Genomic DNA, 16,180 nt, shown 5'->3' on the forward strand with positions numbered 1-16,180 from the left:
ACAAAGCAACAAACATGATAACTCGGAATTCGGAAACGAAGTGTACTAAACAGAACATCTGTGTTATAACCACCGTCGTTTTCCCGCGAAGCGAGTATAAATAAATTTCATTTATCATTCAGTCAGTCGTACGATGCTTTAACCGCTAGTTGTCAGTACGCAGCCGCGTACAACATGGTCTACTGTCGGAAAGGCTGTCACGTGTGTCTTACGGGGTGGGCAATACAATGTATAGGGTCATTTATGAATATGATTACAATTATGCGACAGTAGAACGACATATACATAGCACGACGCAAACGTCACTCAGAACAAATGTTAAATACTGGCCGCAACCCAATGAGCAAGACGCCTATCCAATTTGTAACGCGCCTACTATTTGTATTGGCAACGCCATTTGGCTTTAAACGATGGACGAGGTGTATATGGATCAACAGGCTACGACATTTTTTCAGCGTCACGCAAAACATGATGTGATCGAATTATTGGTTGACCCTGAATGGAGTATATTGAATAATGTCTTGTCAATGGCACGTGTCGTTGTTTAGCCCGTACATATACCAGTTCCGGCAGGATCCTACGCCAAATGACGCAAGTTGTGGTACCTGCGGTCTAGTTCTGATATTTGAACGACATTTTAAAATCCTATACACGCTACTATAGTCACTGCCGGCTTTATTCTATTGTTTCTCATTGGCGCGAACGGTAAAGTCGACACTGTGTGGAAACGGCTCGCTGGTCGGACGGTATTTTTAATTTGCAAAAAAAATTTGACTGAGGTACCCGACCAAAAATTAAAAACTTTCGCTTGGCCGTTTGACGACTCGTGCGTGTGTTTGGGTGAAAGTGAAAACGTGATTATTCAAAGCGACGATGGGGACGGCTGCTGGTTCTGAAAGGTGCCTAACCAAAACGGAATGTCCGCAACATTTAATGAAAAACGAGGTTGATTATACTCCATAATTGTTAAACAAAATTTCAATATTGCCATAGATTGTGTTACACTGCCTAGTTGTTTAAACAAATGGGTAAGATAGTGCGGCATATCTAACCGTATATGGATCACTGGTTATAACTCCTGGTTTCTGCACGACTGACTTTATCGATATATTCTCGGCCGTGAGCGTACGTTTTGTATATGGTTTTCTATAGGTCATTTGGTGCTCGAAAACACGTGCTCGCGTTACAATGGCAAGCAATAAACGAATGGCAGCTTGTTGGGCATTTCTGTAACTCAAGATGCAATTTTTCCACGGGTGATGCAGATTCCGGAGAAAAGCGTGAATAGCGGCATTCTTATTTGTCACAATGGCGCAGAGATCTGCTTGGGTCGCTTGCAGGGAATTGAAAGTGTGGTAACCAGACCCCAGTGATCGTGGACGGGGTTATGGGATCTCGGTGCTTAGAATGTTTGTATGATGAACGCACCGCTGCGGCCCTATGGCCACGGTCGACTTTGAAAGCCAAGTTGTTTATTATAGCCTGCAATCGAAGCGGGGGTGCATGGCGTGTGAAACGACGTAACCGTGCTTGTGTTGTTTGCGCTCTGTCGGGCAAAAATACAAGGTAATCCTTGTAGGAAAAGAAGACGCGAAACGGTAACCGCAAAGTCGGAATTCAATGACAACAGCGGGAATTGTTGGCATTCAATTTCACTTGCTAAAGCCGAATCTATAACATTTCAAAATTCACAAGTTTCTCACGCACCGGGCTTGCCCTGCAGCAGCTGCTATTGTTTGTGCTTTCGGTATCAAGCGCATCGTTGTTCTGAACTGTTTATTCTACGGCTTCGCGAAGGCGGAATGCGTGAGCGTTCATTAAATAAGCTGCGTAGCAATGAAAGTCCCCTTTTACTATAGTAAGAAGCTTGTTTTTCCTTGACTACATGACGTAAGCCGCCAAAACAATGACTCGGTGTAACCACTTTCTAGACCGCAACAGGTGCAGTGGCACGCAAGCCCCGAGACTAACCGCTGATGATTATATGAAAAGTTATGCGGCCTGCTCCGATTACAACGGGGGCCCTGAGACCACAGCGTTTGCGATAGCTTTGTGTTTTTGCTGTCAAAATCCGGCGATTTTCGATTTCTTCCAAACAATTAAAGGCAGGCATAAGACCTGGAGCAGTTTTGAGACAAAGTCCTATGCTTGATCGAGCGTGCTAGGCTCTAGATCCGGGATGAACTATAGGAATGTCATGGAAAATAAAAGTAGCTCGAATTTTGGTCAGGTAATGTGACCAAACACAATTTCGTATGATTTCATCGCAGCGTGTGATATAACAGCTGTGTTCTGTTTAACATAAACAAACTCCAAATAAGAAACCTGATATATCTGTGTGCAACTATGAGTGCTGTGTTATGTAGCCTATATGGCTATTTCGAACACGTTAAAACCGAATCAATTTAACGAATACAAATTTCTAGAAAAACAACTACTTAACCAATTAGGTATACTATACAGTTTCTATACAATCATTTATGTATCATGAGATTTTCATCTCCAAAAATTCGGTTTAAAAACCAAAAGCATTGGTGTTTGTATTAAAACTGACCAGAAAATCTGTTTCAAACATTTTTTTAGGTACGTTATACACTTTCTGTGTATGAAACCGGTAGCGCACAATATACCTACTTGTAAAACTGGTATGCTGGAAGCTTGGCAAAAGCGCACCGTCCCGCACGCTCGTTATCAGCGATAAGCATATCACCCAAACGAGGAATCTCTGGCCACAATCTTTGGGCAAAAACCTTGCATAATTTACTGCGTATATGTTTTTCGTTATCGGAGCAATTATAAGTCGTCAAGCTTGGCAGATCTTCCGGCGTCGAAATGAACACCTGTCGATCGACCTTCCGCAGGTGCATTGCCCTGTGAGACCACGAACTCGACCACAAAGTTTACAGCACTGTCATACTGAACGTTTAATCTTGATGCGGCTTAATCTAGGCATTGAAAAATCACAACCCCGCTTTGCAGCTAAGGTGTAGCCGTTGGTACTTTGGATATATTTCACATAAAACCCGTCATATACAGCAGCTGTTAAGAAAAAGCGTTGGCAGAGGCCCATCTCATCTGTTCGTGCGTTAAAAACAAGTTTAAATCCCGCGTTAAACCCCACAAAACCCACCAATTAAAGTATAAAAATTGCTGTTTACTGGTTAACAGGTCGAAGGATTAGAGTGGCGAAATCGGCTCTTGGTTTCAATTCTCCATTCCTATATGACAGTACAAGCTGTCAAGTAATATGCAGCATGGGCGATGGATCAAACGGTTCTGCCCGTCCCGGGACTTCCACGACATACTACCCATAGATCCTTGGCTGGCGCAATGGTCTCATGAAATAACAGATTACCGTATCTTGACGACGCTGATACGTGACGGCATCTGAGTAATGTTAGATCAGTGCTTATGATTCGTGGCTTGATTTACGGTGAGTAAACAACTAGTACGCTCGGTTTAAAAAGATCAGACCTCATCCCCGCCAATAACCAGCATTTCCTGCGGAACCACCCACGAGAGGCTTTGATCTTTTGAGCCTGTATTTAAAGGTTATCACTGTGTAAGTGGAATTATCAACGTAGCTATAGAATTACGTATATATGACGTAAAAGAGAGATAGGGGGTCTTGAATTTACCCAAAATCCCCGGGTTCATGGCTTAGGGGACCTCATTCAAATACGACCACTTTTTAGAGTGGGTAAAACTCAAATTGTTAAATATTACGCATTACTAAGGTTTGAATGGTGTATATAGTCTTTTAACGATATGAAATATACACGATCAGGGTTGCACAGCAAGGTATAACACCAATGGCCTGCTCTTTTTGCAGTATAAATTAAGTTTTGTTTTACTATCAACAATAAATGTATCTCGCAGTACGAAATATCCTTTACAAAGCATTGATCATTTCGCAGGTTTTACCGACTCTACCAAATGAGGTCGCGCTGGAGTTATGTTTAGCTTGATAATATAGTTTCCTTATTACGCTTGCTTAAAATGCAGGTTATCGGCTCAATACTATACAGCGTAGAAGAACTTTCCGGTCGTAGGGTGTCATTTTTGGCAAGAAAACCCGCTTGTTTGCGGCCGCTAAGTAAATTGTCCGCACGTGCCACGGTTTCACCGGCATTTGGCCTTCCACCCTTTGCGTGCTCAGGCGTATAGAGCGCAGTCGATACCGGCTGTTTGTTATCAAACCAGTATTCGGCATACCATTGCCTCGGCACAGGTGGCTTTTTGACGACGTGTAATTTCCAAGGTTAAAATCAGAGAGGAAGTGGCCGCATTCTTATGCCTGTTCTGTGTCTTTCACTGCCTTTATGGTTGCCCTCCGTTGGTTGGTAAACGCAGCTGCTGCTGCGACCGTAGCAAGAACACAAAGCCTGTCATTTAGCAATCCAGCAGGATTTCAATTTACGGTTCAAATCGGATTTTACTACGAGCGCGCAATAACAGCACGACATAGGTAATAGTTAAAATATGAGTATTCTCTGTATCGGTTTCGGTTAAACGCGTGTTTTGTTCAGACGAAGTAAAAGTCGTAATACTTTATCACTAACCTTTAATGAAATCTTTCGCTTTCACAGAAAATGAAATATCTGACATAAACCATGCCCAATAACAAATGTTAGAAGCGCTAATCTTTTCTTAACAATTCGCACAAGTCGCTCAAACGACCGAGTATTTCAGAGACGTGGTGATATTTTTAATGTTAAAACTAATAAACCTTTAAATGGGACATTATACAATGGTAAAACGCGTTTGGTTTTTAATCGCATTTCAAAACGGCGGCGTCGGCGGGTGTCCAATCGGCGAAAGTGTACGCGACAATGTCGACTTAGTATTTAAACGAACGATTCATGTGGTATACGGTAATACGTTGTTGTCGACTAAGTAGACGCCAGCGATGGTTTTACCATAGATACCTTACAAGGTATCTATGGTTTTACACAAATGTTACGAATTTCTGCTTAGGCTATTTAGATAAAAAGTCAAATTCGCGAAACGATATGACATATTCTGTTTAAATTATCAAGAATTACTTATTAATCTTTTGATATTGATGGTAAATAAACCATCAAACATCACAAGCGCTGTATTGCATAAAACGATTGGGTAATTTTCTGAGGACTAGCTATTTATAGAAGTTATTATTCCCACTCCTGTCGTATATACATCGTCACGGCGTTACAATATCTGTACCATGTCTTGTGCAATCTTTCATTTCAAGATGACAACTGTAGATTTTCGAATTTATTCAGTCAGATCGAGTACCGACAAAGGTAGCTTTGTCCTGAACACGAAAAGTAAATAAACAAGTAACAACCGCAGTCCACACTGTACTTGTTGTGAACTTACGGAAGATTTTAATGTGGCAAGGCCGCAGGTATGGGACGTTTCCTGTTTTAAAATCACGTTATTTCCCTCATGTTTTATGACAATTCTTTTAGTGTTGAATGAATGAGGGAATGTAACTTATTTACCCTCGCGTATAAAAGTATTTATATTCACAAAGTAAAATATTTTACAAACAACTACAACGGTATTTCGGAAGGTTTACGGGCCAGTATTTCCACATTTTTCCGGTGGGAAAGAGAAAAAAAACTCGATCCGTATTCTGTCAAGCGATGATCAGCCAGATTTTCGGATGACTCGGATAAATAAACAGATCAGTCGTTCTCACGCGTAGATAGCAGAAGATGATCTCTGGATAAAGGCGATCATTAGAACACAGAAGAAGAGACCAGGAAGACTGTCCGGTTTCCTATTATATCTAAAACAACAGGCCACCCACGACAAACGATACTGTAGCAGCAAATAACCTTGCTGTCCAATGGCGGCGACTGTCCAACCACACTACAGGCGGTCTGTCTGTAATCTAGACAGGCCACTTTTAACTTTGTGTTTTGTCCATAGCATTGGCGCTCCACTCAATGTATGCAGTTGGCCGGGGATCCTGTTAAACTCGCTTTTGGACGAGGAGTTTGTTTTAGCTTCGTGTTGAGTTTCTGGGCTCGGTTCCTCACTGTCAGGCGACCCATCGTTAAGATTCAATTAGCTGACTTTGATGTGATCACCAATGGACTGTGGGACAGGGGGTAAAATTAACTTTCAACGGTCACACAAGGCCTTAAGGACGGCCAGCCATTTTCGAATCATGTTTTCAATTCCACTTTCCAGGAATCTTTAATCATTAGACTCAATTAGACGTTGTAAACATAAAAGCTCTCTTTGTTCAAAAACGATTTAAAAGCATGAGATCTTTCGCCGAACGAAAAGTAAAACCATTCTTTTGAATTTGGTATGTTAAAATTTACATGAAAATATACACGTCCGCAGCGCATTTTAGTGCAATGTTTCTGTTGCTTTTGGCCTGCAACCGTGCAGAATTTTTACAGCCTTTAAAAATCTTTCAACGTAGCTGAAACGGCGAGTGCAAACAAACGAACACAATCTCTAATCTTTATGAAGGTCGGTCCTACATCGGTAGTCGGTTTAGGAATGGGTGAACGATATAGATTACCAGTGTACCCCAGTGCTTAAGTGAGTCAGAGGCAAAACAGGACCATCTGTCAGAATCTATCAATGCCCGGCATGCCGCTTGTTGTTTTAGGAATATTTTCCACCACCCAGTTATCTTTCCAGCTCGTTTAGCCGAAACTATGACCAGTGTAAGAGTGCGTGCGTTTTAATTACGAAATAAAACAACACGACCCCGAACAAGGAGCAGAAGTTCGAATCTGTAGTTAGTCACGACCGACGGGGTCATCAGTGAATGATAACTCATTCCGTACTGTCCGTCGGAGCCGTGGTTTTATAGTTTTAAGCTGAGATAGTGTTTCGGGGTAAGACATTTTTCGAACCTTTGCAATGTAAACGCACGTCCTTCTGTTTGGGTACGGCTAAGATAATCCACGACGTAGAGCTTCCTGCGCGTTAAAACCAAAGTGAAATAATCCCCCGGGTCGTCTCACTTTGCAAGAGAAACATGGTGACAGCTTAAGACAACAGGGGCTTCCAATGGCTGCAGTATAAAGTTGCATTGTCGTGTCGGGTAGCGGGGATTTAGAAAAGATGCGACTCGGCGCATGAAACACAGAGTGACAAGGGGGTATGGGGGACACGACTAATGATGTGGTAATGCGGGAATTTTTTTAACGACAAAAACCTCTTTTAAAGTTGACCTGAAAACCTGGTACGGTCTAAGTGCGATAATCCATAGTTAAAATTACTTAAGATTTTAAAGGCAGCCGCACTTTAGGGAGTAGAACGTCGTTGGGCAATCGGCCAGCTGCCCATTTTCAGCGAATATAATTACACCAGCAGGCTATACCCCATTGATGTATACTAAATAATATAATAGCTTCTGCACGAGTGGTCGGGCATGTGTTTTCCCTCCGTTTGATCTTCCGTCTGGTTGGAATTAATTAACCCGCATATCGGCATCCATCTGAATGCTTGTAAAACCTCAACATTGCCTCTGAAAGGGGCTTTGAAATTGGAGCCTGACAACTTCCCGCACCTGCTTTACCCAGTGATGGATGATAGTAGCTTTGGTCACATGTACATTTTGTTTGAACAACTGGCCACGGAATTGTAGTCGTCAGCGCACGCCAACTCCGCTAACAGTAAACACAGTTAGGGATTGAACGGCTTGCCAACTTCTTCGTGGTCTACTGAGATTTTTGTTGAATTCCTGCTGTAAGAACCTTAAGAAGGTTACGTAATGCCTTGGCTATAGTGTGCATTTAAAACTCTATATTCGCGCGTCCCCAAACGCACCCAAGCACGTGCATAAAACCACAAGCGCCATCCATACCGCCTTGTTGCCCCAACAATTCACTGCCAGCTTTTATTGCAAGTCGCCGTAACAAACAGGCTTGTTGTGGCCGCCCAAGCCTTTGGTGGCGATACTCGCTTTCCGTGGATCAAGTTCGCCACACGGGCGGTTAATTGGGAGCACTGACGTAGGTTGAGGTACTTTCGGATTTCCGTCAGGTGTAAAATGACGACATGCGTGTTTCTAACCGCGCCTTCCTAGTTAGTCTAGGAAGAAACATAAAACAACAGCTGAAGCTTTGTCCGGTTAAGGGTACGCAATTAAAAGGGTGTCTGTTAAGTTTCCTGGCGGTTCTATAGCTCGGAAGAGATCAAAAAACTGATGTCTTGATCTGGAAATACGTCCTTGTGTTGCGTCGCGAACAGACAACAAATCGCCACACAGCGCGTTCTAGAAGTTGCGATGTGTTGTACAAAGGTTGTCAAAACTGGCAACTATTTGAGACTTAGTCATGAAAGAACCGGCGGTGGCAAGGAAGCGCTTGTCAAGCCGGTACGTTATTATCCAATCCAAGTGCCAACCGCAAATCTAGTATCGTTTCGATTTGACAGAACTTCCTATTGAAGCGTCAACACCCGATAAACATGGCACCCGTTTCGTGTCCGAGACCAGTTGACGAAAACGGCTGTCATTCGGCCGGGTGCGGGTGACAGTCAACCGCGGCTGGATTGTAGCATTGCTTCCACGCCCTGAGTGGACCCTGTGGCCACCACAATGCGTGGGATTAAGTGGGATACTAATATTTATGTGGAGCTGCCTCTAATCGACCCTGTTGTGTCGAGGAATCTTTTATTCGGTTAACGGAGATAAAGCGGCATCAGCAGGTTCCGGATGCTACCCTAGTGACCCGCCACCGCACAGTGCGATGTGCGAACGATTGAAGGCATACTTAGCAGTGTAAGCACAGCCCGATCTTACCCAGACGCGAAGTGAAACTTTGCAGGTGAAAGCAAACCGTCATAAAATTGGGTCAAATAAAAATGTTTACTGTCACAAGACTTCATCTCGTGATAAAAACGCGTTCCTCATCCCCCCTGTCTTGTGACGCAATTCTTATCTTACAGACTCGTCTTATTATTAAACCCAATAGCCTTCAAGTCCGAGTAAACCAAGAGGAATTCTTTGGTTCCCTTTTCTGCGGTTGGCACTGGAGAATTAGCGTTATTGCTTTTTACATCGGTTTAGCGCTCTATCTGTAACCGGACAACAGGAGAACGCAGAGACCACCCTGCGGTATACGATTTACGAGATTCCTAAGACGTTAAAAGACGCCACTGGCCACCTAATGAGGACCAATTAAATCTGTCCGCAGTTCCTTTACCTTAACAAAGTATATCAAGTGACTTCATTACTTTTTCCATTTAAATAAACTATAGGAAATCACCAAGTGGGGTAGGAAGCTTGTTTGTGACCTTTGTCGGCAATGCCGGCGGAAATTACAAGAGTTACGTTTCACACTCCCACCCACACCGTATTTAGTCATTAAACCAAAGATCAGTAGGATTAAGGGAATACAATGAGATCTAAAGACCAAAGTAATTTTAAGCCTAATTATTGTGCAGTCCTTATTGGCGATTCGTCAAGCAACGTCAAAAGATGCAGAAAACACGGATTAAATGGTCAGTTTCATTTCAAACATGCAACCATTATTTATGAAACGATTTTTAAGCTAAAATGTTTTTAAAGGAAGTTGGTTTTTAGTTTTTAAATCGAAACTGTTCGAGCTAAAAAACATATTGTAAATACGGACTATACTAGGTTTGTATTAAAGTGTAATTCATTAGGAGAAATTTATGCCTAATGCCGGTAAAACTTTCGCTTGATATGCGGATTCTTTAAATAGCAAATAGCGTGCGACAGTGATACAAACTTCACCCGCACGTTCAGGCGGTCGCCTGTGGTTCAAATGCTTTACCGTATTTCCATGGCAAGTGAATGTGTAACACAGGCCCCTTTGGTATCCGTTCAGTCACGGCTTTTGATATTTCAATTATAGGGGACCTGCAGGGTGAACACAGGTAGAATGCGGCGTACATAACTGAGGGTGTGTAACCTAACACGAACAAGCTTGACACGCAGATGAGAAAGCACCTGTTATGGAACGAACACTTAAACAGCAACTCATACGTAAAATCGAAGGCCCTGTTTTAAGCTAAATGAGGCTGGGTTAATCTGGGGCTTGCAGCTGCTCGCACTAACAAAATTAAGTTTCAACGATCGGCTCTATCGGTTGCGGCTGTTTAGCCAACAAGCAGGAATATGCCCACGGAATGTCAGAATGCAAACGAGCATGCAACAGTCGGGGTTAACAGTGGCTGAAGCCGCATCATCGCGTGCACGGCAATGACCGATTGGGCGAACGGGCATAGTCGGCACTTAAATTTGCCTGCCAGAGCAGGTGTGCGGCTTTAGCTGCTACCTCGGTCCCCTCTCCGCCTGATTAGTTTAAAACGGATTTTGGCGCAAGGATCTATTCCCTATATGCGCGGCGTAATTGACGTGGAGCGCTGCGTGGCGTTGCGATTGATCATTAAAGAACTAATTGGAGCACCCGAAACCGAGACCCAGTGTGTTGCAACAACATCACAAAGCCGCAGAACATTGTTTTGCTTTTCTTTCCCTCCGAACAAACCTACGCTGTCAATCAGTTGCATTTCGTTTGATGTAAAGTGGCCGCACCAAAGCTTCGATAAACAAATCGGCGTTAATTTGCCTTGAAATACGAGCGTTTGCATTAGTTCCGTCAGATTTACTGCGTGTTTTGTGTTGCGGACGCCGCTAGCACTGACACAGCTAGCGGCAGACTATCCTCACAACAACCCAGCACTGCCGAAGTGGAAAACACGACGAAACCACTTCAATAGTTGTGAGAACGACGCGCTCTGTCACTCCGCTTTTTTGCTAATCACCGGCGAGTGATTTGTGTTAGGGTCTGTTAGGCGCGACCCCAATTCGAACCACTAACTTGTTTTGACAGATTACAGGATTTGGAGCTCTGATGGGATAACGTTACTGTCGGAATAATTTTCCTGAGCAAACGTAAACGCACGTCAGCACTCAACCGTCATTCTCTGCGAGGGCTGGAATTTAAATTTACCTTAAAAATAACATGACCTAATCAGCATGTATATACAATTGAAACTACGTTTACCCTAATCGGTTACAATTCGGTTAAAATTGATTTAAAATGTACTTAATCAGGATTTTTACAAAAAGTTTGCCTTTTTCTAAGAATTTTCCATTTTCTGACTTCCAGACCACTTTTATAATCAAATTTTAGAAAAAAGCGACTGCGGCACATTATAGAGTGTGGGAAATAAAGTATTGGGTGACAACGGTGTCTTAGATTCAGCAACGAATTAACATATAAAGGATAGACCTTATACTGCGCTATGGACAACGGGGTGACCGGCTTTGCTAAGCGTAAACATCCTTTTTCCGCAGCGCTGTTGGACCACAGGCGAAATAAACAAGATAACTGGTCATCTTATAGTGCTTATACGATTCCGTGTGACAGCGTATGAAACGTCGGAATCGTGGGAAGCAAAATCGCGACACTAAATTACACCCCAGCCTGATTCCGCGGCGCGTACGCTTTTCCCACTCCGGCCTTAAAATAATGTTTATTTTACGGACAATGGCCTGGTGTAACTGTACACGATCTGTACCCTCCTCTTTATGGTCGTAACAGGATACACCGTGTGGATCGCGGAGGCTTAGCGTTTGCGGGTGCGTTGTAAACTGGCCGCGCATTCCATGGCTGTTAGTTGTTGCACGTTCCCGGCATCTTTTCCAGTCAGCCACACCAGCAGTACAAAAAATCCCTTTCGAGGTGTCGGGGGCGGGTGTTGTCATCGCGTACGTTATTATTTATGCGGCGTGATGAGTCTTGGGAGATTCGTAGTCCGCTTTGTTCGTTTGTAAGCGGCCTGAAGAACAATGACAGCTTCCTCAAGTGTTTAAAAGCATATCATTGTATAGGAGAGGGTCTAAGGTGTCCAACTAACGTCTGACGATACTTCCAGGTGATCAAAGCGTCATTCAAAACTTGTCAGTTTGTTTAGTTCCGCGTGCTGATTCAATTGATAAATAATTTCGTTCGAATAGAATGGTAACCTTAGATCCCGTCTTAAGCAAACGTGTGAGAACACGGTCGTCCAATTAAATGTTTCTATAAGCTTCCCATTGTACGTCTTATATTCTCAAGGGTCTCGATTTGTCACGGTGAAATAACTGACACGGAATCACATGCCACGCGGTGACCTAAACACACCGAAACGTGTAGTTTGTTTAACAAAGAACTTTCATCTGCCCGATCCCACATCACCGACTGAACGATTTTTCGACCGCCGTCTCTCGAGATTTCTCGGGCAACTTTACACAATGACACTATTGGGTGAAGCGAACTTTCTGGCAAAGGTCGAATATGTTGGAACGGCCGCACTTTTCCCACGTAACCGGAGAGAAACTGTTTGGTTCTCAGAGATCTAAAGTAGTTCTCACATTGGGTTGTAACAAAGACGCGGTCAAAACTAGAAAGATCTTCTTTCGAGTTCCGGAACTGTTGACAATCCGAGATATGCATTCTATCAATGCTTGAAGAACCGAGCCGGCATTTAACAAGCATTGCTTCGGCGGAATTGAAATTCCATAGCGTGTAAAGGTATCACATTAGCGAGGCTTAATTACGACCTGAGCGTGTGAACATCAATCAATGACAAAGTACAGCAAACCACAACGATTTTAGCTATTCAAATCGACCGGTAGCGGTTTTGCTAAAAATTTGACGGCTGATTTTTCACCTATGAACAAAACACAATGCACATCCAAGTTTACAAAACTAGATCAATCCGGTTTTATTCGGGCGACTTTAACGACGCATTAGTGGCTTCGGTTACGCCACAACTTGGGCCACTAAGACGCCAACATTTAAGAATTGGAACGGCAAGTTTATGAAGCAGGCGACAACCCGGCACGTTTCAGAGTTCTATAGGCGGCATGGCGTGTACCCTCTTTAAAAAACGCTTCAAAATCCATTGACTTGAGTAAAAACCACAGACTAGCAGGCGATATACCGGTCTCCGCCGACCTTCGTACTTATGCCCACGTGACCGAACCAAGTGTTACGTAACAGAGGGAGCATTATTTTCATGGGACAGGGGTCACGGTTCAAGGGCCCCATGCAAGTTGTTAAAACGATGCGTTTCCGCCGAATCACTTAAGTACTTCTCCGTACACAGATATCTACATGCACATCAAAGCAGAACACACAGGATCCGGAAAAGTAATCTTACCGCAGCGGAAACACCAAGCTATTTTTTGATGTTAGGAAACAAAACACGTTAGAAGACTGTCGTAAGAAATGAAATTATAAGATTTGGAAGCCGTACTCATAGTATAATGTTCGCATATACGAGTGCTACATCTGCACAGTATCATACGCAGGTGTTTTACAAGCAACCAAAACCCGGAATTCCGTCAAAAATCCACAATTACGGATTACGTTCCTAAGATAGTCATGGAAAAGTAATAACAGGCTAAAGTATGATTTATTCGCTTGCGGTTTTCTGTGTTTACTGCACTTATATAGAATAACCACATCTGTCGCTTTATATTTGCACCTGGTTTTGTTACATTAGAAGATAACCTGTGACATTTGAAAATGTGTTTACGGCGGAAAATGAAACTGCATTCCGGCAGGAGCTGTGTTATTCAAATGGGTAAAATTTCATTCCCGTAACACCAAAATACAGAAAGAGTTCATATCTTCCTTTTGAAGTGTGTTTTGTATTAATTTCTTGATAACCGGTAATATGATTCTCAATATCAAAGTTATGTCAAAATTCGTTAAAGTAGCAGGTGCGGAGCACTTTGTAATAAGACAGCGAACGTCAAACTGCTGATTTGTGTGACGTAAGTTAAAACGCGGACGTTCCGCGATAGCTGTTCATTACGTCGGTGTCGCTTATATGCTGGTGCATGGCACACACAAGCCAGCTGCTGTACCGTTTCAGGAGTCTTTTGCTACAACCTTATACGATCTAATGCTTTGCTCAGCTGTTCGCCCTACCACTGACCTAACCTCTGCTGCCCACCTGAAAACAGGTGTTCACTGTGACGTCATAATACCCATCGCATTCCGGACATAAAACGCGGACGACGGAAAGTAAGGTTTATGTTCACTAGCACGGGGGTTAGGGGCGGCCAATCTCTTGTTGCGATGGCCCAATCGTTATGCCGTTAACCATGTTGATTTAATCAGTTGAATAGGTGCACCTGGCCAGAGCTTTTAATGTATTCTAATGTCATAACATTTCAGATTCTGATCCTTTGTGGATACGTTAAATTATTCTGATAGATAGTTCATTTATTACGCTGATCTCTTCTGTAAATCACTGTCGAGACGCCAATTTACAGGGATTACCTTTAAGCCGAGCCCAATTTTTTCATGAATTTTCTCTAAATGGAGTAGCATGGCTAAATTATGTTTATAACCCCTGCTAAAATACCCATTAGTGCAATGTAAACAGCAAAGTCAAAAGCAGGTGCCTTATATGCGCCTTAAAAACACGCGAGAAAGGTTAATCACGCACCCTAACTAAATCAAACCATACCAAACAAACAAACAGGCCCGAATTCATAATTTTAAAATTCGGCTAAAAAGGTCGATTCGCCAATGGAAAAGATACAGGTTTAGTGAACCGACGCCGGTATTGCATTCGCTAACACTATTGTTTTCAACCGGCGAGTATACGAAAATAAATTCGAGACTGAAATATAGAATTAGTGACGTCAATCTCGTCCGAAATCAGCAGAACAATAGACTTTTCGTTGCACTGGTTACAAGTGAACAATGAATTGGTCGGAAATCAAGGCAAAGATAATTATAATCTTCAACGTACCACGCAGAGATGAGTATTCGGTCCACCTGTTTGCGTGTAATAACAACATAGACAACCCGATAAACCACTTTGAAATGATAGACTTTTAACAGTATAGGATTAAATGTGTAGCTATACTATTGGATTCGGTTAAGATACTTCACTCACAAATACAATGAAATGAAAGACTATATTTGGTTTGATAATTGTACGTATACAGAACTGAGATTTGCAGAACCATATGCCATTTTTGTCGGAGATATTTTTATGATTTGTATTAAAGGTTACAGGTTTTGTAGATATTTAATAGTTACTGATGTACATATTAACGATTTAGCCGGTAGTTTAAAAAGTTTTGAAGTTATTTAAATTCTACTGACGTACATAATAACCATATTGGACATAGTTTAAATTAAAGTGGTATTTCTCCCTTGATTAATAGCCCGCTCAGTTGGCAGCGGTGTACCGCATTTCCCACTGCTGTGTATACTTAAAATCGTCATATTAATTAACTGCGCGTTTGGTCGGCACGCAATACGGTTTTAAATATTTGTCCATAACTCATAATCGCCCGCATGGATGAGACATTTGGTGTGCTCAGGTTGTTCAAATAACGATTGCCGAAATCGAATCTGTCCTTATGTTTGGTGCGATGGACGGGCGCCCAATACGTCTTCGTCCGTTTCGAGCCGGCCAACGGAAGCAATGTATTTCTACTGTCCTTTGTCGACCTTATCGAAGGCAAACAAGCCATTCGGGGTGCAGGGTCGTGTGGTGCGTAAACACAGGCTAGCATTCGTTTCCGAACGGCTCAAGCGCTGGGGTGATCGGATCTGATCGATGACTTGACAACTGTCATGTCATTGGCCACCCTGGTGATCCCACACTGTCAAATGCAAACGCAATTGGGCAGAAGGTCGGGCGGACTTAACAGTAAAGTCGACCCACTTTGTATGTACGATTATCAGCCAAACGTAAACATACAAATATAGTAGTATATGTGGTAAAATGAATACCGTATCACAGTATTTCCCACATTTCGCAAAAGCGTGTTCTTAACAGTTCAAAACTCTATTTTAGTCTTGAGAACATACAGCTGTATAGTTGTGTGATTTTAGGTTAACTACCAATGTAACGATAAAATGATTTAAAAACATACACCATCTTACCCCAACGACTATATTATAGTAGGATGGGGGGAGATGAGACACATTTTTATTTTATTTACTCGTCCCATTTGATAGTAAAAAAAGTTCAAGAATTATAAAACCGTATCTTCACGACTCCAATATAGACCGTTGTTAATTGTTTAAAACATCACGATAAGCAAATTTGGATGTTATGTGCTAAAGATGTCCCGTCTTCCCTCATCCTACTAATAAATACCGCTTACAATAATTACCACGAGTTGTTATATATGTAACTGAACAGCAACTTTACGAGTTACACTCTACGC

The sequence above is a fragment of the Ciona robusta genome, chromosome 4, assembly GCF_009617815.1.
Source record: "Ciona robusta chromosome 4, ASM961781v2".
NCBI lineage: Eukaryota > Metazoa > Chordata > Ascidiacea > Phlebobranchia > Cionidae > Ciona > Ciona robusta.